The following is a 23,024-nucleotide window of genomic DNA, read 5'->3' on the forward strand; positions in this document are numbered from 1 at the left end:
CCAGGACCTGGACATCATGACCTGAGCCAAAATCAAGAATTGGATGTTTAACCAATTTCTCCACCTGGCACTCCAAATTTTTAATCCTTTTTGAGTTAAATTTAGTGTATGGTGTAAGAAAACGGTCCAATATCATTCTTTGCATTTGAATATCCAGTTTTCCTAACACCATTTATTGAAGAGACTATTCTTCCTCCATTGTTTATTCTTGGCACCTTTGTCAAACATCAGTTAACCATATATGTTTGGCTTATTTCTTGTCTCTCTGTTCTGTTCTATTGGTCTGTACATCTGTTTTTATGTCAGTACCATACTAGTTTGATTATTGTAAATTTGTAATATATTTTGAAGTCAGGAAATTTGATGTCTCTGGCTTTGTTCTTCTTGTTCAAATTTCTTTGGCTAGTCAGGATTTTTTTGTGGTTCCTTACTGACTTTAGGACTTTTTTTTCTTTTCTATAAAGAATAGCATTAGAATTTTGATAGAGATTGCATTGAATCTATAGTTGCTTTGGGTAGTATGGCCATTTTAACAATATAAATTCTTCCAATCCTGAACATGTGATACCTTTCCATTTATTTGTGTCTGCTTCAATTTCTTACAGCAGTATTTTTAAATTTTCCATGTAAAAATCTTTAACTACCTAGTTAAGTCTATTGCTAAGTATTTTATACTATTGTAAGTGGGATAATTTTAAAATTTTTCATTTTGAATAGTTTGTTTTTAGTGTAGAAATGCAACCCATTTTTGCATGCTGATTTTGTATTGTGAAACTTGACTAAATGTGTTTATTAGTTCTAACAGTTTTTTGGGGGAAGAGGAAATCTTTAGGGATTTCTACGTTTGAGATCATGCCATCTGCAAACAGACATAATTTTACTTCTTCCCTTCTGATCTGGATACCTTTTCTTTTCTTTTCTTTTCTTTTCTTTTCTTTTCTTTTCTTTTCTTTTCTTTTCTTTTCTTTTCTTTCTTTTCTTTTCTTTTCTTTCTTTCTTTTCCCTAATATCTCTGGCTAGGACTTTCAGTACTCTGGTAAGTGAAAGTGGTAAGATCTTTGCCTTGTTCCAGATCTGAGAGGGAAACCTTTCAGTTTTTCACCATTAGATATGGTATTTGCTGTGGACTTTTCATATATGGCCTTTATCATGTTGAAGTATGTCCTTCTCTACCTAATTTGTTGAGAGTTTTCATCATGAGAAGGTGTTGAATTTTGTCAAATGCTTTTTAGGCATTTATTGAGATAATCATATGACTTTTATTCTCCATGCTGGTAGTATGGTATATCACATTGACTGATTTGTATATGTTGCATTATCCTTGTATCCCGGGGACAAATCCACTTGATCATGTATGATCATTTCAATGCACTGTTTAATTTGGTTTGCTAATATTCTCTTGAGGATTTTTGCTTCTTTTTTTATCTGGGATATTGGCCTGTAGTTTTCTTTTCTTGTGGTGTCTTTAACTGACCTTGATATCAAGGTGATGCTGTCCTCATAAAATGAGTTTGGAAGTGTTCCTTTTTTATTTTTGGAAGAATTTTTAAGATTGGTAATTCTCCTTAAATGTTTGGTAGAGTCAACCTGTGAAATGATCTTGTCCTGGCCTTTTCTTTTTGGGAAATTTTTGATTACTGATTCAATCTCTTTATTTATTATTGGTCTCTTCAGGCTTTCTATTTCTTCTAGATACCATCATGATAGGCTGTATGTTTCTAGGAATTTATACATTTCTTCGATATTGTCCAATTCATTGCCATATACTTGTTCATAATAGTCCTTTATGATCTTTTTTATTTTTGTGGGTGAGTTGCAACATCTCCTCTTTAACTTCTGACTTTAATTATGTGGGTCTTTTTTCTTAGTCTAGCTAAGAGTTTGTCAATTATGTTTATCTTTTCAAAAACCAATTCTTAGCTTTGTTGATTTTTTTTCTATTCTCTATTACATTTATTTTTGTTTTAACCTTTGTTATTTTCTTCCTTCTGCTAACTTTGGGCTTAATTTGTTCTTTATCTAGTTCATTGAAACAAAGTTGAGTTGTTTGAGATCTTGTATTTTTTTAAATCTTTCTTCTTTTTTAATGTAAGCATTTATTTCTATAAATTTTCCATCTTTGTGCTGCTTTTGCTGTATCCTATAGGTTTGGGTATGTTGTGTTCTCATTTCATTTGTCTGAGATGTTTTTAAAATTCCCTTTTGATTTCCTCTTTGTTCAATAGTGTGTTTAATTTCCATTCAAATATGACTTTTCTGTTTTCTGTTATTGATTTCTAGTTTTATTCCATTGTGCTCAGAAACAGTACTTAGAATTATTTCAGTTTTCTTAAATTTGTTAAGACTTGTTTTATGACCTACCATGTGACCTATCCTGAAGAATGTTCTGTGTGCATTTGAAAAGAATGTATATCCTGCTGCTTTTGGAAAAACTGTTCTGTATATGGATGTTAGGTTCTTCAGAATATATTTTGTTCAGGTTGGCTGTTTCCTTATTGATTTTGTCTGGATGACCTATCCATTATTGAAAGTGGGAAATTGGAGTTTCCTAATACTGTTATATTGTTGTCTAATCTTTCCTTCAGTTCTGTCAATATTTGCTTTATATATTTAAAGTGCTCTGTTGTTGGGTGCATACATACTTATAATCGTTATATAATACTATAAAATTTATCCTTGTATCATTATGTAATGAACTTCCTTGTCTCTTATGACAGGTTTTGATGTAAAGTCATTTTCTATCTGATATAAATATAGACACTCTTGCTCTCTTTTGATTATCATTTGCACAGAATGTCTTTCCATCACTTCACTTTTGGTCTATGTATGTCCTTAAATCTAAAGCAAATCTATATAAATAGCATATAGTTGGATTTTGTGTTTTATCCATTCAGCCACTCTATCTCTTTTGATTGGTGAGTTTAATCCATTTACATTTAAAGTAATTACTTATAGGTAAAGACTTATATTGTCATTTGTCATTTTGTTCATTTTTTTCTAGTTTGTAATCCATTGTTCCTCTCTTCCATTCTTGCTGTCTTTGTGATTTGACATGTGTTTGGCTTTTTTTTTTAATGACATACTTTGATTCTTTTATATGTTTTTAATACCCCTAGGGTTTTCCTTTGTAATTACCATGAGGATTGAATAAAATTTCTTATTATACAAATCTATCTAGGTAACAACTTAAATTCAACTACATTAAAACTACACTTTTATTAGCCCCTTCTTTATTTTATTTATATCAAAATTTACTTATTTTTACATTGTATATCCATTTACAAATTTTTGTGGTTATAGTTATTCTTATGGCTTTTGTCTTTTAACATTCGTACTAAGATTAAAAGTGACTCATACACCATCATTATCACATTACTCTATTTTTGTATATATTTATCTTTACCAGGAAAGTTTATACTTTCATAAGATTTCATGTTGCTGTTTAGCATTCTTTTATTTCAGTTTGTCTAGTGATGAATTCTTTCAGTTTTATTAATCTGAGAAAGTCTTTATCTCTCCTTCATTTTTATTTTTTGTTTTTAATTTCTTTTTGTTTCAAGTTTTTAATTTCTAGCTAATTAACAAATAGTGGAATATTGGTTTCAGGAGTAGAATTTAGTGATTCATTAATAACATGTGACACCCAGTGCTCATCACAAGTCACCTCCTTAATATTCATTACCCATTTAGGCCAACTCCTACCCACCTCCTCCCCATCAATCCTGAGTTTCTACCCTACCATTAAGAGTCTCTTATGGTTTGCTTCCCTCTCTTTTTTTCTCTTCCCTTATGTTCACCTGCTTTCTTTTCTTAAATTCCACATGAGTGAAATCATATAGTTTTTGTCTTTCTCTGACTGACTTATTTTGCTTAGCATAATATACTCTAGTTTTATCCATGTCCTTGCAAATGGTAAGATTATATTTTTTTGATGCCTGAGGAATATTCTATCATATATATATATATATATATTCTTTAGATAGCATCATATATTCTTAATATCATATGTCATCATATATATATATTCTTTATCCATCTTCTTTATCCATTAATCAATTGATAATTGGACTATTTATATTCATCAATCTTCTTTATCTATTCATCAACTGATAGACATTGGACTCTTTCCATAATTAGGTGATTTTGATTATGTTGCTATAAACGTTGGGGTGCATGTGCCTCTTCAAATCAGTATCCTTTGGATAAATAACTAGTATTGCAATTGCTGGATCATAGGATAGTTCTGTTTTTAACTTTTTGAGGAATGTACATAGTGTTTTCCAGAGTGGCTGCACAAGTTTGCATTCCCACCAACAGTGTAAGACAGTTCTCTCAGTATCCCCACCAACATCGTTGTTCACTGTGTTGTTGATTTTAGCCAATCTGACAGGTGTGAGGTGGTATCTCATCATACTTTTGATTTGTATTTCCCTGATGTGAGTGATGTTGAGCATCTTTTAATGTGTCTTTTAGCCATCTGGATGTCTGTTTTGGAAAACTGTCTATTCATGTCTTCAGCCCTTTATTTTGCTGGATTATTTGGGGTTTTTTTGTGTTGAGTTTGATAGGTTCATAATAGATTTTGGATACTAATCTCTTATCAGATATGTCATTTGCAAATGTCTTCTCCCATTCCATTGGTTGCCTTTTAGTTTTGTTGACTATTTCCTTTGCTGTGCAAAAGATTTTTATTCTGATGAAGTCCCAATAATTCATTTTTGCTTTTGTTTCTCTTGCCTTGGGAGACATGTCTAGCAAGAAGTTGCTGCAGCTGATGTCAAAGAGGTTGCTGCCTGTGTTTTCCTCTAAGATTTTTATGGTTTCCTATCTCACATTTAGGTCTTTCATCTATTATAAAAGTTTATTTTTGTGTATGGTATAGGAAAGTAGTCCAGTTTCATTCTGTATGTGGTTGTCCAATTTTCCCAACACCATTTGTCGAAGAGACTGTCTTTTTTCTATTGAATATTCTTTCCTGCTTTGTCAAAGATTAGTTGACCATATAGTTGAGCGTCCATTTATGGGTTCTCTGTTCTGTTCCATTGATCTATGTCTTTCTTTGTGTCAGTACCATACTGTCTTGATGATTATAGCTAGGTAATATAGCTTGAGGTCCAGAATTATGAGACCTCCAGTTTTTCCTTTCTTTTTCAGATTGCTTTGCCTAGTCGGGGTCTTTGGTGGTTCCATGCAAATTGTAGGATTCTTCATTCTACCTCTGTGGAAAATGCTGGTGGTATTTTGATCGGGGTTGCATTAAATGTGTAGATTACTTTATAGTAATATAGTATAGACATTTTCTTTTGTTTGTTTGTTCTTTTCTTTTTTAGTATAGACATTTTAACAATAGTGGTTCTTCCAACCCATGAGCACAGAATGTTTTTCCATTTCTTTGTGTCCTCTTCAATTTCTTTCATAAATGTTCTATAGTTTTCAGAGTACAGATCTTTTGCCCTTTTGGTTAGGTTTATTCCTAGGTATCTTATGGGTTTTTGGTGCAATTGTAAATAGGATCAATTCTTTGATTTCTCTTTCTGCTCCTTCATTACTAGTGTATAGAAATGCAACAGATTTCTACATGTTGCTTTTATATCCTGCAACTTTGCTAAATTCATGCATCAGTTCAGGCAATGGTGGAGTCTTTTGGTTTTTCTATGTAGAGTGTCATTCCATCTGTGAATAGTGAAAGTTCAACTTCTTACTTGCTGACTTGGATGCCTTTTATTTCTTTTTGTTGTCTTATTGCTGAGTACTATGTTGAACAACAGGGGTGAAAGTGGATATCCTTGTCTTGTTCCTGACCATAGAGAAAAAGCTCCCAGTTTTTCCCCATTGAGAATGACATGAGCTGTGGGTCTTTCATATGTGGCTTTCCTTTATGATAAAATGTTCCCTCTATCTCTACTTTGTTGAGGGTTTTTATCATGGATGCTGTACTTTTTCAAATGCTTTTTCTGCATCTGTTGAGAGGATTATATGGTTCTTATCTTTTCTTTTATTAATATGGTATATCATGTTGTTAGATTTGTGGATGTTGAACCACTCCTGCAATCCAGGAATAAGTCGCACTTCATTGTGGTGAATGATTCTTTTAAAGTACTACTGGATTCAGTGTGCTAGTATCTTGTTGAGAATTTTTGCATCCATGTTCTTTAGGGATATTGGCCTGTAATTTTTTTTAGGGGTCTTTGTTTGGTTTTGGAATCAAGGTAATATGGGCCTCATAGAAGGAGTTTGGAAATTTTCCTTCCATTTCTATTTTTTTTTTGAATGGTTTGAGAATAGGTATTAATTCTTCTTTAAATTTCTGATAGAATTCCCCTCGGAAGCCATCTGGCCCAATATCTTTGTTTGTTGGGAGATTTTTGATTACTGATTCAATTTCTTTGCTGGTTATATATCTGTCCAAATTTTCTATTTCTTCTTGTTTCAGTTTTGGTAGATTATATCTTCCCAGGATATAATTTCTTCCAGACTGCACACTTTGTTTGGCACATAATTTTTCATAATATTCTCTTATAATTGCTTGTATTTCTGTGGTATTCAGTTGTTATCTCTCTTCTTTCACTCATGATTTATTTATTTGGGTCCTTTTTCTTTTCTTCTTGATAAGTCTGGCTAGGGCGTTACCAATTTATTAATTCTTTCAAAGAACCTGCTCCTGATTTCATTGATCTGTTCTTACTTAGTTTTTTTGGTTTCTAAATCATTTATTTTTGCTCTTATCTTTATTATTTCCCTTCTTCTGCTGGCTTTAGGCTTTATTTGCTATTCCTTTTCTGGTCCTTTAGGGGTAAGTTTAGGTGTGTATTTGGGATTTTCTTGCTTTTTTGTGGTAGGCCTGTTTTGCAATATATTTCCCTCTCAGGACAGCTTTTGCTGCATCCCAAAGGTTTTGGACTGTCCTGTTTTCATTTTAATTTGCTTCTGTGTACTTTTTAAATTTCTTCTTTAATTTCCTGGTTAGCCCATTCATTATTTAGTTAGATGTTCTTTAATTTCCATGTATTTGTGGTCTTTCCAAAATTTTTCTTGTAGTTGACTTCAAGTTTGATAGCATTGTGTTCTGAAAATATGGATGGTATGTCTGATCTCAATCTTTCTGTACTTGCTGAGGGATGATTTGTGACCCAGTATATGATCTATTCTGGAGAATGTTCCATCTGTACTAAAAAAAAAATGTATATTCTTCAGCTTCAGGATGAAATGTTCTGAATATATCTGTTAAGTCCATCTGGTCTAGTGTGTCATTCAAAGCCATTGTTTCTTTGTTGATTTAGTTTGTTTGTTTAGATGACCTGTCCATTGCTGTAAGTGGCATGTGAAAATCCCCTAATATTATTGTATAATTATCAATGAGTTTCTTTATGTTTGTTATTGATTTATATATATTTAGGTACTCCCAAGTTTGTGGCATAAGTATTTACAATTGTTAGATCTTCTTGTTGGATAGACCCCTTAATTATGACATAGTGCCCTTCTTCATCTCTTGTTACAGTCTCTGGTTTATAATCTAGTTTGTTTGATAAAACTATGGCTACTCTGGCTTTCTTTCACATCCATTAGCATAATAGATGGTTCTCCATCCCCTCACTTTCAATCTGTAGGTATCTTTAGGTCTGAAATGAGTCTCTTATAGGACAGTATAGAGATAGGTCTTGTTTTTATCAGACATTCTGATATCCTATGTCTTGATTGGAGCATGTAGTCCATTACAGTCAGAAGGATTATTGATAGATATGGATTTAATTCCATTGTATTCATTGTAAAGTTGGTGTTTCTGGAGATTTATTCTGTTCCTTTCTAGTCTTTGCTGCTTTTGGTCTTTCTTTCCCACTTAAAGAATCCCCTTTATTATTTCTTGCAGGGCTGATTTAGTGGTCATGAACTCCTTTTTTTTTTTTTTTAATTTTTATTTATTTATGGTAGTCACAGAGAGAGAGAGAGAGAGCGAGAGAGGCAGAGACATAGGCAGAGGGAGAAGCAGGCTCCATGCACCGGGAGCCCGATGTGGGATTCGATCCTGAGTCTCCAGGATCGCGCCCTGGGCCAAAGGCAGGCGCTAAACCGCTGCGCCACCCAGGGATCCCCCATGAACTCCTTTAATTTTTGTTTGTTTGGGAAACTCTTAATATCTCCTTCTATTCTGAATGGCAGCCTTGACGGATAAAATATTCTTGGCTGCATATTTTTCCCATTCAGCATGTTGAATAAATCATGCCACTGTCTTCTGGTCTGCCAAGTTTTTGTGGATGTCTGCTGCTAACCTTATTTGTCTTCTCTTGTAAGTTAGAAATTTCTCTTCCCTTGCTGTTTTTAGGATTTTTTTCCTTATCTCTGTATTTTGCAAATTTTACCACAATATGTCTTGGTGCTGTCCTGCTTATGTTGAATTTGATGGGAGTTCTCTGTGCCCCCTGGATTTGGATGTCTGTTTCCCTCTCCAGATTAGGGAAATTTTCAGCTGTAATTTCTCAAATAAACCTTCTGTCCCCTTTTCTCATTCTTCTTCTTTCAGGCCTTCTATGATATAAATGTTATTACACTTCATGTATTTGCTGAATTCTCTAAGTCTACATTCATGATCCAATAGTTTTCTTTCCCTCTTCTTTTTAGCTTCACTATTTTCCATAAGTTTATCTTCTATATCATTTATTCATTTCTCTGCTTCTTCCATTTTGTGGTCATTATATCCAGTCAGTTTCACATCTTGGTTATAACATTTCTTATTTCAGCCTGATTAGTTTTTAGGTCTTTTATCTCTGTGGTAAGGGACTCCCTGGTATCTTCTATGCTTTTCTCAGGCCCAGCTAATATCCTTATGATTGTTGTTTTATATTCTGGATCAAGCATATTACTTATATCTGTTTCAATTAGATCACTGGCTGTGACCTTTTCTTGTTCTTTCTTTGGGATGAATTCCTTTGTCTTGGCATTTTCTAGGTCTCTGTCTTCTTCTCTGTGTTAGGAAAGCCCGTTATGTTTCCTGCTGCTGAGAGTAATGGCTTTATTAAGAAGTGGTCATATACTGTCCAGTGCCTATCTCTTCAGAGAGTATTTCTTGCATATGCTGTGTGCACTCTGCTGTGTTTTGGCTAGTCTTTCCCTCAGGCTAGTCCTCTGCAGAGTTTCTCCTTGCCTGCAGTGGCGGGTGTTTGATCCTTGTCCAGAGTGTGGCAAGTTTTAAGTAGGTATGCTCTGGCCTGCTTGTTAAAACAGACCTGATGCTATTTCCACTAGAGCTGAAACTTTGCTGAAGTCTATGGTCTATGACTTGGTGCACATGAGGGTTGTTGGAGGGGGCACTCTGGTGGTCTTCTCGGGGAGAGGCCTGCTGCTGATTTGGCTCTCAGGCACACTTGCCCTAGTAAAAAAAAGTATGTGCCGGGCACAGGGGTACAGGGCTTGGTGTAAGTTGCTCAAGCCTCTGCTGTGGGTGGCTGTGCTGCACACTTACGTCTGACCATGCTGATGGACAGAGAGCATTAACATAGTGCTAACCCACTCTCTCATCCCCATTGAGGGGAGTTTCCTTACACTGTTCTCCAGGAAGCCTTCATAGAAGAGCAAACAATCTCCTTCCATGTGTTCCAGGCATCCCTTAGATCACGGCTCTCACCCTGTGTCTAAGCCATCTGCCCACCAGGCAGCACAGCGTAGTGTACCTGTGCTTTATCTCAAGCACCTTAGCTGAGTTTCAAAATTTTAGGGACCTGGTGTGGCATGGACCCACACAGATCCTCTGAGGGAGGGTCTCACCATCCTGGGGCTAGGGCTGGTTTGTCCCAGAAAGGTAGTTGCATGAATGCACAGGCACTTGGTGTTTAGAGTAAAACACAGCAAAAGCCCGCATCCAGGTTTGCTGCCCTCAGCAGGTGTCTCTGCCCCTATGCTAATGAACAGGGCAGCACAATGGCACTGCCAACTCTTTTGTCCTCTGAGACACAGTACCACCTCTCCCAAATGCACTCCAAGAAGGGGAACTATTTTTCTCCGTTTGACCCAGGGGGTCCTCAAGAGCATGCTGTCTGCTTCTGGGCCTTTGCCACCCTCCACAGGAGCATAGCTCTGTGTGCCAGGCTCCACCCAGTCACTGCACAAACTTCTAAAACTTCAATCTTTGAACTTCTCTGGTTGTAAAAACTCATAATAATAAGGCATTCTCATTTTCCCAGCCAATAGTTTTGGGAACTCCCTGTGTACTATACTATCTTTGCCTTTGACTTCTGATAACTTAAGTATAATGTGTCTTGGTATATACCTCTTTAGAGTCAATATTTTGGAGGTCATTTGGACTTCATGAATCTGGCTATTTCCCTCCACAGATTTGGGAAGTTTTTATTCATTATTACTTTTAATAAACATTCTGTACTCCCCTTTTTTCTCTTCTCCTGGTGCTCACACAATGTATTTTGGTTTACTTATGGTTTTCTTAAGTCTCACAGGCTTTCTTCATTCTTTTCATGCTCTTTCCCTGTATTTTTTTCTTTTGACTGGATAATTTCAAATTATCATTATAATTTCAAACTTCTCTTTAAGTTCACTAATTCTTTCTTCTGCTTGGTGAAGTCTGTTGTTGAAATGCTCTAAAAGTTATTTCAATTTAGTCATTGTATTCCTCAGCTTCAGAATTTGTTTGGTTCCTTTATTTTATGGTTTCTACCTCTTTGTTGTACTATTTATTTTGTTCATGTATTTTTTTTCCCTGTTTCATTTAGTTGTCTATCAGTGTTATCTTGTAGCTCACTGAGCTTTTTTAAGATGGTTATTTTGAATTCTTTGTCAGGCAGTTCATAGGTCTCCATTTATTTAGAGCTGGTTACTGGCATTTTATTTTGTTCCTTTGGTGGTATCATGTTCCCCCAATACTTCATGATTATTGTAGCCTTGCATTTGTTTCTGAGTATTTAAAAGCAATCACCTCTGCAGTCTTTATAACCTACTTTTGTCAGGGAAAGCCCTTCACCAATCAGCCTAGCCACAGATTTTGGACAGGCCAGTTGACGGAGACCATGGGTGGACCCAGCGCTGGACTCTGTGGGTGGGCTTGCTCTTTCCCCCAGAAGAGAGCTCATTGGCTGAGGGGATCTCTCTTGTCACTGCACTGTGCTGGCTTGGGGGAACCTAATGCAGATAAAGTGAAACTGTTTTCTTACCGTTCTCAATTACTTTCCTCATTTCTGTATTCCACTGGTGTGCTGTAACCACTGACCTGAATTTTGGAGCTCTCCTAAGCTTTTCTGTGCATGGATGGTTATTAAATTGGTATTTTTATAGGATGACAAGTTCTGGGATCTTCTGGGATCATCACTCTTCTGAGAGTTCTTTATATATTCTTTAAAAAAGTCCTTTTCCAAGTATGTGCCTTGCAAATATTTTGTCCCAGTCTGTAGCTTGTCTTTTCATTCTCTTCACATGAACTTGTGCAAAGCAAAATTTCCATTTTTTATAAGATCCAACTGTCAATCTTTCATTTTATGGGTCTTGCTTTGGTATCAAGTCTAAGGAATTTTTCTTATCCATAAAGTCTGAAGATTTTTCTCCAATTTTTAAAATGAAATTTATGGTTTTATATTTAAGCCTGTGCCCATTTTGAGTTAATTATTCTATAAGGTGTGATGTGTAGGTATGAGGTGATTCTTTTTTGCCCGTGGATACCAAATTGTTCTAGCATCATTTGTTGAAAAAGCTATCTTTCCTCCATTAAATTGCTTTTGCACATTTATAAAAAGTCAGTTGGCATATTTGTGCAGGTCTGCTTCTGTGTTTTCTATTTAATACCATTGATTTATGTGTCTATAACCTCTAGTCCCATTCATGTTGTTGCAAATGGCAAGATTCAACTCTTTTTGATGGCTGAGTAATATTCCATCATATATATATATTCCACATCTTCTTTATCCATTCATCTGCTGATGGACATCTGGGCTCTTTCCATATTTTGTCTATTGTGGACATTTCTGCTATAAACATTGGGGTGCATGTGCCCCTTTGAATCATGATGTTTGTATCCTTTGGATAAATACCTAGTAGTGCAATTGCTGAATTGTAGGGTAGTTCTATTCTTACCTTTTTAAAATAAGATTTTATTTATTTATTTGAGAGAGAAAGAGAGAGACAGAGAGAGCATAAGCAAGGGGGAGAGGGGCAGGGAGAAAGGGAGAAGCAGATTTCCCACTGAACAGGAAGCCCAACATGGGCTCCCATCCCAGAACCCTAAGATCATGACCTGAGCCAAAGGAAGATGCTTAACCAACCGAGCACCCAGGAACTCCTCTGTTTTTGCCTTTTTAATGAACCTCCATGCTATTTTCCAGTGGTTGCACCAGTTTGCATTCTCATCAACATCATAAGAATGTTACACTTTATCTGCATCGTCACCAACATCTGTCATTTCCTGAGTTGTTAATTTTAGCCATTCTGACAGGCACGAGGCAGTATCTCCTCATAGTTTTGATTTGTATTTCCCTGATGATGAATGATTTTGAGCATCTTTTCATGTATCTGTTGGCCATCTGTATGTCTTCTTTGGAGAAATGTCAATTCATGTCTTCTGCCCACTTCTTGACTGGATTTTTTGTTTTTTTTGGGTATTGAGTTTGATAAGATCTTTATAGGTTTTGGATACTAGCCTGCATCTGATAAGTCATTTGCAAATATCTTCTTCCATTCTGTAGGTTGCTTTTCAGTTTTGTTGACTGTTTCCTTTGCTGTGCAAAAGATTTTTATCCTGATGAAGTCCCAATAGTTCATTTTTGCTACTGTTTCCTTTGCCTTTGGAGACATGTCTAGCAAGAAGTTGCTGTAGTCAAAGCCAAAGAGGTTGCTGCCTGTGTTCTCCTCTAGGATTTTGATGGTTTTATATCTCACATTAGGTCTTTCATCCATTTTGAGTTATTTTTTATATGGTGTAAGGAAATGGTCCAGTTTCATTCTGGATGTAGCTGTCCAATTTCCCAACACCATTTGTTGAAGAGACAGTCTTTTTTCCATTTTCCTGCTTTGTCAAAGATTAGCTGACCGTAGAGTTGAGGGTCCATTTCTGGGTTCTCTCTTCTGTTCCACTGGCACTGTTTTTATGCCAGTACCACACTGTCTTGATGCTAACAGCTTTGTAAGATATTTGATTTCCGGTATTGTGATGCCTCCAGCTTTTTCAGCATTCCTTTGGCTATTTGGGATCTTATCTGTTCCATACAATTTTAGAATTATTGGTGCCAGCTCTATGAAAAATGTTGATGGTATTTTGATAGAGATTGGATTGAGTGTGTAGATTGCTCTAGGTAGCATAGACATGTTAACAATATTTGTTCTTCCAATCCGTGAGCATGGAACATTTTCCACTTCTTTGTGTCTCTCTTAGTTTTTTTTCATAGTATTCTATAGTTTTCAGAATGTAGATCCTTTACCTCTTTGGTTAGGTTTATTCCTAGATATCTTATGATTTTTGGTGCATTTGTGAATGGGATTGATTCCTTGATTTCTCTTTCTTATGCTTCATTGTTAGTGTATAGATATACAACTGAATTCATGAATTCATTTTATATCTTGCAACTTTGCTGAATTTCTGGATTAGTTCTAGGAATATTTTGGTGGCCTAGGAATTTTCTCTATAAACCATCATGCCATTTGCAAAGATAGCCAGTTTTATTTCTTCCTTTCCAATCTGTGTACCTTTTTTTTTTTTTTCTTGTCTTATTTTAGTGGCTAGAACTTCCAGCATTCTACTGGGTAAGGAGTGGTGAGAACAGAATCCTTGTTTTCTCTTGATCTTAGGGGGAAGCATTTAGTCTTTCACCTTTAGGTATGTTATTAGTTGTAAGGTTTTGCAGATGCTTTTTAACAAGTAGAGGTAATTCTCCTCCATTCCTAACTTGATTAGAGTTTTCATAATTAATAGGTGTTGGAATTTGTCAAATGTCTTTTCTGCACCAATTGATATGATTATATGATGTGATGAATTGATACAACTGATTGATCTTTGAATGTTGTACAAGTTTTGCACATGTGGAATAAATCCCACTTGGTTATGGTGTGTAATTCTTATACATACTTAAGTTCAGTTTGCTAACATTTTGTTGAATATTTTTGCACCTAAGTTCAAGAGTGATATTGGGGCAGACCTGGTGGCTCAGCGGTTTAGTGCCACCTTCAGCCCCTGGTGGGATCCTGGAGACCCGGGATGGAGTCCCACGTGGGGTTCCCTGCATGGAGCCTGCCTCTCCCTCTGCCTGTGTCTCTGCCTCTCTCTCTCTCTCATGAATAAATAGAATCTTTTTTTTTTTTTAGAAGAGTGATATTGACATAAGCTTTTCTTTTTTTTTTTTTTTAAGATTTTATGTATTTATTCATGAGACAGAGAGGTAGAGACACAGGCAGAGGGAGAAGCAGACTCCATGCAGGGAGCCTAATGTGGGACTCCATCCCGGGTCTCCAGGATCATGCCCTGGGTCGAAGGTGGCACTAAACCGCTGAGCTACCCAGGCTGCCCAAACTTTTCTTTTTTTGTACTGCTTTTGCTTGGTTTTGGTATCAGCCTCCTAAAATGAATTGAGAATTGCTCTCTCCTGTTTTCTGGAAGAGATTGTATAAAATTGGTGTTAATTCTTCTTCAATATTATGTAGAGTCCTTGAGTGAAACCATTTGGGCCTGGAAATTTTTAAATAAGTTTTTGTTGATGAATTTGATTTCTTTAATGGTTATATGACAATTCAGATGATCTTAGCTGCATTTTGGTAGTTTATGTTTTTCAGTAACTTGATTCATTTCCTCTAAGCTTTCAAATTTCTTTTAGGAAACTGAGCATGAAGTTGTTCATAGTATTCTCGTTATTTTTAATGACTGCAATATTTGTAGCAATATGCCTAATTTCATTCATAAGTGATTTATGTCTTCTCCATTTTAATTTTTGTCAGTTTCATTGATCTTTCTCAATTATGTTCTTATTTTCAATTTTATTCATATTTATTTTTATCTTCATTTTTCCTTTCCTTCTATTTGCTTTGAATTTATTTTGCTTTAACTTTCTAGTTTTCTGAGATAGGAAATTACATTATTGGTTTGAAATCTTTCCTATTTGGTCCAGCTTCTGTGGAAATTATTTTGGTGTTTCCTCACGCATTTACTGCTATTAATTTCCCTCTTGGCACTGCTTTAAATTATGTCTCACATTGTTTGACATGTTGTGTTTTCATTCTCATTCAGTTATAAGATACTAAAATTTTTCTTTTGAGAAGCATGTTGTTTAATTTCCAAGTGTTTGGAGATTTTTCTGTTATCTTTCTGTTATTGATTTCTATTTGATTCTGTTATGGTCAAAGAACAAACTCTGTATGATTCCATTTTTTAAGCTTGTTGGAGTTTGTATTATGAACCAAGATATGGTCTATCTTGGTGAATGTCCCATGGGCTTTTGAAAAAAAAAAGTGTATTCTGCTATTGTTGAATGGTGTGTTCTATAAATGTCAATTAGATTCTGTAAATTGATGATGTTGTTAAATTCTTCTATGTCCTTAATGAGTTTCTGTCTAGTAATTCTATCCTTTACTGAGAAAGGAATATTGAAGCCTCCAACTACATTTGCAGATTTGTCTATTTCCCCTTTAAACTTTATCAGATTTTATTGCATATATTTTGAGACTCTGTGATTTGGTGCATACACACTTAGCATTGTTATGTCTTTGTGTAGCTTGATCTTTTTATCATCACATACCTTCCCTCTTTTTCTCTAGTAATTTTATTTGTTCTGAAGTTCATTTTGTCTGTTATTGATATAGCCACTCCTGCTTTTTTAAAAAATTAATATTTCCATCCTTAAATTTCAACATTCCTACATCACAGAATTAAAACATTCATGCCTGTTTTAAAGTTTGTTGTTGTTGTTGGCAATTGACAAAATTCCAAAAGTCATTTTTCTTTCTCATAAAAAGCTGCTATGATTTCATAACATTGGATTTGACTGTGGGTTTTGGTTATAATACCAAAAACATAGGTAACAAAAGAAAAATAGGTAAATTCACCAAAATCAAAAGCTTTTGTGCATTATAGCACACTACTCAGAGAGTGGAAAAACAACCTACAGAGTGCAGAATACATTTGCAAATCATATATGTGATATGGGATTATATGAAGAACTCAACAACATAAAAACAAATGGCCCAATTCAAAAATTGGTAAAAGACTTGAATAGACATTTCTTTAAAGAAGACATACAAATGACCAAAAGCACATAAAAAAATGTTCAATAACCCTAGTTATTAGAGAAATGGAAATAAAAAATCATAATGGGATACCACTTCACACCTGTTATAAATGAACACACATACTATAAACAAACAAAAATAAAATAACCGGTGTTTTTGAGGATTTGGAACAATTGGACCCTGTGTATTGCTGGTGGGAATAAAAATGGTATGGCTTCTGTGGAAAGTTTTTTGATAGTTCCTCAAAATATTAAACCTAGATTTACCACATGATACAGCAATTCCACATCTAGGTGTATACCCCAAGGAACTGAGGGCGGGAACTCAAACAGATACTTGTATGCCAGTGTATATATCAGCATTATTCACAATAGCCAAAAGATGGAAAAACTCAACTGTCCATCATAAGATGCATGGATAAACAAAATATATATATAATATTACTCAACCCTAAAGTCAGATACAAAAAGGAAAATATGTTCCACCTGTATGCGGTAACTAGAATAACAAATTTACAGAGATGAAAGTAGATGAAAGGTTACTATGGGCTGAGGAGAGAAAGGAATAGGGAATTATTGGTCAAGGGGTAAAGAGTTTCTTTCTGGCAAAAATAAACTATTGAGAATATGCCAAAATAAAAAGATATTGCATGGTGAAGAAAACTATCAATTAAACAAAAAAGCAACCTACCGAATGGGAAAAGATATTTGCAAGTGATACATAAGGGATTAATATCCAAGATATATAAAGAACTTATGTAACTCAAAACCAAAAAAAAAAAAAACCACACAAATAATTTGACTAAAAATGGACAAACGACCTGAATAGACACTTTTCCAAAGAAGTCGCACAGATGGCCAACATATGAAAAGATGCTCAATATCACTAGTCATCAGAGAAATGCAAATCAAAACTACAAGATATCACCTTACACCTGTCAGAATGGCTAGTATCCAAAAGAAATAACAAGTGTTGGTGAGGATGTGGAGAGAAAGGAATCCTCATACACTGTTGGTGGGAATGTAAATTGGTGCAGCCACTGTGGAAAACAGTAGGAGAGTACTAACAGAAATATACAATTCTGGCCATATATGCCATGCATTCTATCCTTCTATTCCTCACTCACCTCCTATAGCTTCAAGCACCCCCTACTGCTGCCCCACAGAAACACTTTGATTATACACAGTCTTTTGCCAAATTAGGCCAGTGTCCAGAGAGGGCACTGGCTCCTTATCTCACTTGGGCTTATGCCAAAATTTGAGCCTTAATGCAAGAAAATGCAGACCTTTTAGCCTATGCTGTAGCCATTAATATGGGGCCAAAGGGAAGAACAGTGGTTATTAAACAGAATTGGGTAAGTCCCAAAGTAACAACAGATAGTGTTGCAAAGTCCACTAACTTAAAAGATAAATATAGATAAGAAGATAAATATAAGAATATTGGTGCTAAACTTGTTCAAGATGTTGCCAGTAATACAAATGAAGAGGCTGGGGATGGCACCGCTACTGCTACTGTACTAGCACACTTAAAGCCAAGGAAGGCTTTAAGAAGATTAGAAAAGGTGCTAGTCCTGTGGAAATGGTAGCTGTTGATGCTATAATTGCTGAATCTAAGTAGTCTAAACGTGTAACAACCCTTGAAGAAATTGCTCAAGTTGTTATGATTTCTGCAAATGGACACTAAGAAATTGGCAACATCATTTCTGATACAATGAAAATGGTTTGAAGAGAGGGTGTCGTCACAGTAAAGATAGAAAAACACTAAATGATTAATTAGAAATTATTGAAGGTATGATGTTTTATTGAGGTTATATTTTTCTGTGCTTTATTAATACATCAAAGGGTCAGGAATATGAATTCTGAGATGCCTATGTTCTCCTGAGTGAAAAGAAAATTTTTAGTGTCTTATCCATTATACCTGCTCTTGAAATTGCCTATGGGCAGTGTAAGCTGTTAGTCATAACTGCTGAAGATATTGATGGAAACACTCTAAGTACAGTGGTTTTGAGTAGGCTAAAATTTGGTCTTTAGGCTGTAGCACTCAAAACTCCAGGTTTTGGCAACAATAGAGAGAACCAGCTTAAACATAGGGCTACTGTACTGGTGGTGCAGTATTTGGAGAAGGATTGACCAAATCTTGCAGATGTTCAGCTTCATGCTTTAGGAGAAGTTAGAGAGGCCATTGTGACTAGAGTTGATGCTATGCTCTTGAAAGGAAAAGATGACAAGCACATTTCAAATTGAAAAATGTACTCAAGGAATCATTGAGGGGCAGCCCCGGTGACCCAATGGTTTGGCGCCACCTTCAGCCCAGGGCCTGATTCTGGAGACCGGGGATAGAGTCCCCATGTCGGGCTCCCTGTATGGAGCCTGCTTCTCCCTCTGCCTGTGTCTTTGCTTCTCTCTCTGTGTATGTCTGTCCTGAATAAATAAATAAAATCTTATTTTTTTTAAAAAGAAATCATTGAGTAGTTAGATATTTCAACAAGTGAATATGAAAAGGAAAAACTGAATGTACATCTGGCAAAACCCTCTCTGAGTAGCTGTGCTGAAGATTGGTGGAACAAGTGATGTTGAAGTGAATGAAAAGAAAAAAAGTTACGGGTGCCCTCGGTGCTATACAAGCTGCTGCTGAAAAAGGCATTGTTCTGGCAAGGGGCTGTGCCCTGCTTCAGTGCACTCTAGCCTTGCATTCAGTAACCCCAGCTAATGGAGATTAAAAAATTGGTATAGAAATTATTAAATGAGTACTCAAAATTCCTGCAGTGACTATTGCTAAGAATGTAGGTGTGGAAGGATCATGGATAGTTGAGAAAATTATGTGACCTTCCTCAGAAATTGGTTATGATGCTGTGCTTGAAGATTTTGTGAATATAATGGAAAAAAGGAATCATTGATTCAACTAAGGTTGTAAGAACCTTTCTTGGATGCTGCTGGAGTAGCCTCTCTATTAATCACAGCAGAAGTTGTAGTCACCAGGGTTCCCAAAGAAGAGAAAGACCTAGGAGTGGGCAGAATGGGTAGAATGGGAGATGGTATGCATGGTGACATTTTCTAATTCCTAGAATAGTGCTTTACCATTACTAATGAACTGTGAGAGGAAGCTCAAGGCAGAGCTCCTCAACGATAACCAGAGAAGTCCGTTGAAGGAAATGACTGAAGAAAAGGCTGCCTGATGTTTAAGAAAATCACTGTAACCATCAGTTTACTGGTTTCAATTGACAGCATATGATGGTTTACTGCTGTCACTGTCCATACCTACAGATAATTTGCTTTGTGCTTTTGAATAAAAAGATATTTGTACATTCCTGGTAACTGAGTACAAGAGCCATGTACCAAAGTACTACTTTCAACTTAAATCACTGAGGCGTTTTTACTACTATTCTGTTAAAATCAGGATTTTAGTGCTTGCCATCACTAGATGAGAAGCTCAGAAGTAGCCATTCTGTGGAGAGTAAGAATAATTGTGTACAAAGTAGATGAAAAAAGTAGAGAAATATCCACATTTGTGACAACCTTTGTGTAACAAAAATTTGTTTAAAGTAAAAAAAAAAAAAGAAGTATCATACAACCCATTAATTCTACTACTGGGTATTTATGCAAACAAAACAAAAGCATGAATTGAAAAAGATATATGTACCCCCGTGTTTATTGCAGCATTATTTATAATAGCCAAGACATGGAAGCAATCTAAATGTCTGTCAATAAGTGAATGGATAAAGAAGGTATGACAATATTCCATGTTATATTCCATACACAATGGATTATTACTCGGCCATAAAAAAGGATGCAATCTTGCCATTTGCAACAACATTGATGGACCTAGAGGGTATTAAGCTAAGTGAAAGAAATCAGACAGAGAAAGACAAATACTGTATGTTTTACTTATATGTGGAATCTAAAAAACAAGGCTAATACACACAAAAAGGCAGAAACAGACCCATAAATACAGAGAACAAACTGGTGATTGCCAGAAGGAAGGGAGTTGGGAGGATGGGCAAAATGGGTGAAGGAGACAGTTTTGGAATGAATAAGTCATAGGGCTGAAAGACACACCATAGGGAATATAGTCAATGATATTGTAATAGCCTTGTATGGGGACAGATGGGAGCCACACTTGTGGTGAGCATAGTATATAGAGTTGTTGAATGAATATGTTGCACACCTAAAACCAATGTAGCATTGTATGTCAATTTATGCTTCAATAAACTATATTTTTAAAAATCTAGATGCAATTGTAAAAAACAAAAGAAAATCATCATCTCTCTTTTTGAGATGATGAAAGAAAAAAATTCTGCAAATGGATAATGGTGAAGTTTGTACAACCTTGTGAAATACCAGCTATAGTTATTGTTTTGCAAAATTTTAATGATTTTTGCTAAAAAATGACATTATCAAAAGTAGAGAATGAGTATAGGTTATAGGGTTTCAGGGTAGCTTGTGATTTTTTTTCTTAGCTTTTTTAACATCTGAACAACTCAGTGGGAGATTCCATTTCTAGAAACCATAACCAGGTCCTCCAATGTCTCCTATGAATTTATAGAATTTCATTCTTGAACTTCAAAGACATAAAAACCAATAATGAGGAACTTTCTGGCATACCTGGTTTTACACAATCAATGTATTCCTAAAAAAAAAAAGTCAACTGAATTGTTGGAAACTGAATTATATTTGAAATGCACTAAAGAACTTGGATATTAAAAGAAAGCCTACATTGAATCCTTTTGTACAACAAAGAATAATTTTTATAAAGCAAAAAATTACCCCTAATTTGCTTGATGTGAAAACTCAGGCTTGAGCGTACAGTTTTGTGACTGTACAAATGGGAGCCCATTTAGACACACAATGGCTCCTCTTCTTCCTTTCAGCCCTGAGGATGTGCAGGTGGAAGGAAGAGGTAGGAAGGGTAGGAGGATGTCAGCATTATTTACAAATGTTCACAACCCATTTCCTACTTGAGTGAAAAGTATTTTCCTAAGCAAAGGAAGACAATAGGACCCAGAGCCTTCAATGAGATCAACACTGATGTGACAATGGGAGCTCTTTTCAGGAAACACACTGTGAAGAATAACAACAAATATCACTTAAATTCAGAATTTTAGGCAGCTGAGGTGGGGTGGTGAGGTGTGGGAGTTCACAAGTCATCCATGATGGCTTTCAAACTGTAACCAGCTACGCTAAAATCAGCCAGATAGCTATTGAGAGATACACAAATTCAGAGACCCCACTCTCAGAGGCAACAGATTCATCAGTTGAATCTGAATTATCAACAGATTCAGTCTGATTTTCTTCCCAAGTGGTTCTGGTTTTGATGCACAGATTTCAGAACCACTGATTTACAAGCCTAACCATAAAAAAGGGAGTGAGTAGAGGCTCTCCTCTGGTACTACTACCCTTATATAGTAGGTGGCTCTGTGTGTGATGGGTACCTGCTTGTCTCACTCATCTGTTTTGTTCTTACCCACTTCTCCCTCCCAAGAACTCTTGGAGCCTCAGATGCATAGACTTTTTCCTTTCTTTTTCTATTTGGATATCTTATCCCCTTTTATGATTTCATCTAAGTCTTAATGGCTGACAGAAGAATTTTACCTGTACTAGTAGAGAACCCTACGAGAATTGACTCTCAGGACAAGGAGAATGATAATATAAATAAGAACTAAAGTAGTTGGAAAATGTAATCTCTCAGGCAATAGCTAGGCCAGATTGTTGTCTTGGAACAAAATTTAATTCTTGATATTTTTGTGTACTTTTTGCAACATTTTGTCCCTGTGTGGTTCCCCAAAAGAAGGTCATGAGATAATGATTCAAGTGTGCAGGGCACCTGGGTGGCTCAGTCAGTTGAGCATCTGCCTTTGGCTCAGGTCATGGTCCCAGGGTCCTGGGATTGAGCCCAGTATCAGGCTCTCTGCTCAGCGGGAGCCTGCTTCTTCCTCTCCCTCTGCTTGCTACTCTGCCTACTTGTAGGCAAGTCATTCTCTCTCTCTTTCTGTCAAATAAATAAATAAAATCTTAAAAAAAAAAAAAAGAATCAAGTGTGCTTACTTTATCTGGGGAAAGATCCCAGGAAACATCAACATGGGAGTGAAGAACGTACATGTGTTAAGAGATGTAGGAAGGCAATAAAGAGAATATAGGCAAGAAGTTACTACCATGAGCAACTGGAACTTAGCTATTCTGGGAACTCAAAGAGCCAGTGTAGAATACTGTGTAGTGAGGAATTAACATTACCCAAAGAGAGATCTGGCTTTTGTGCTTGGCTAATGAGAGGTGATCTCTAGGCTTCTGGAAATGTCCTGCCTGAAGGAGTGTCCCTTTTTGCCTGGCAGCTTTGACCACCAAACAGTGTAACAATGTAATTTATAGTGCAGCCTTTGGGCCTGAGACTAAAAGGTCAGAATACAAGCAGTATGTGATTGAGTCCTAATAAAAACTCTGGATGCTGAGGCTCTGTGGGCCTCCTTGGTGGACAATATTTCATGTGTATCATGGACACTATAGCTGAGAAAAGATAACCCTTTCCATGATTCCACTGAGAGAGGACAACTGGAAGCCACACATCTGGACCCTCCTGGACTCTATGCATCTCTTTATTTGGCTGATTTTAACCTATTTCTTTTCTCTGTTATAAATTATAACCATGAGTATAATAGCATTCAGTAAACTCTATGAGTCCTTCTGGTAAATTTTTGTAACCAAAGGTGGCTTTGGGGGCGTCCAAAAGCAATTGGTATCAGTAGCAAGGATAGTATTGTGTGAATGTACTCCCTCCAAATTTGCTGTTGGTTCTAACTCCTATAAACATGCAACCCAGAGTTAATCCAT

The 23,024-nt window shown here is 36.0% G+C and overlaps 1 pseudogene; it reads left to right on the plus strand.

The window, feature by feature from the left end:
* The first annotated feature begins 9,283 nt into the window (after window positions 1–9,283).
* Window positions 9,284–19,260, plus strand: LOC112668891 (60 kDa heat shock protein, mitochondrial-like; annotated as a pseudogene).
* Window positions 19,261–23,024: the final 3,764 nt, after the last annotated feature.

The sequence above is a fragment of the Canis lupus genome, chromosome 23, assembly GCF_003254725.2.
Source record: "Canis lupus dingo isolate Sandy chromosome 23, ASM325472v2, whole genome shotgun sequence".
In the NCBI taxonomy this organism is placed as follows: domain Eukaryota; kingdom Metazoa; phylum Chordata; class Mammalia; order Carnivora; family Canidae; genus Canis; species Canis lupus.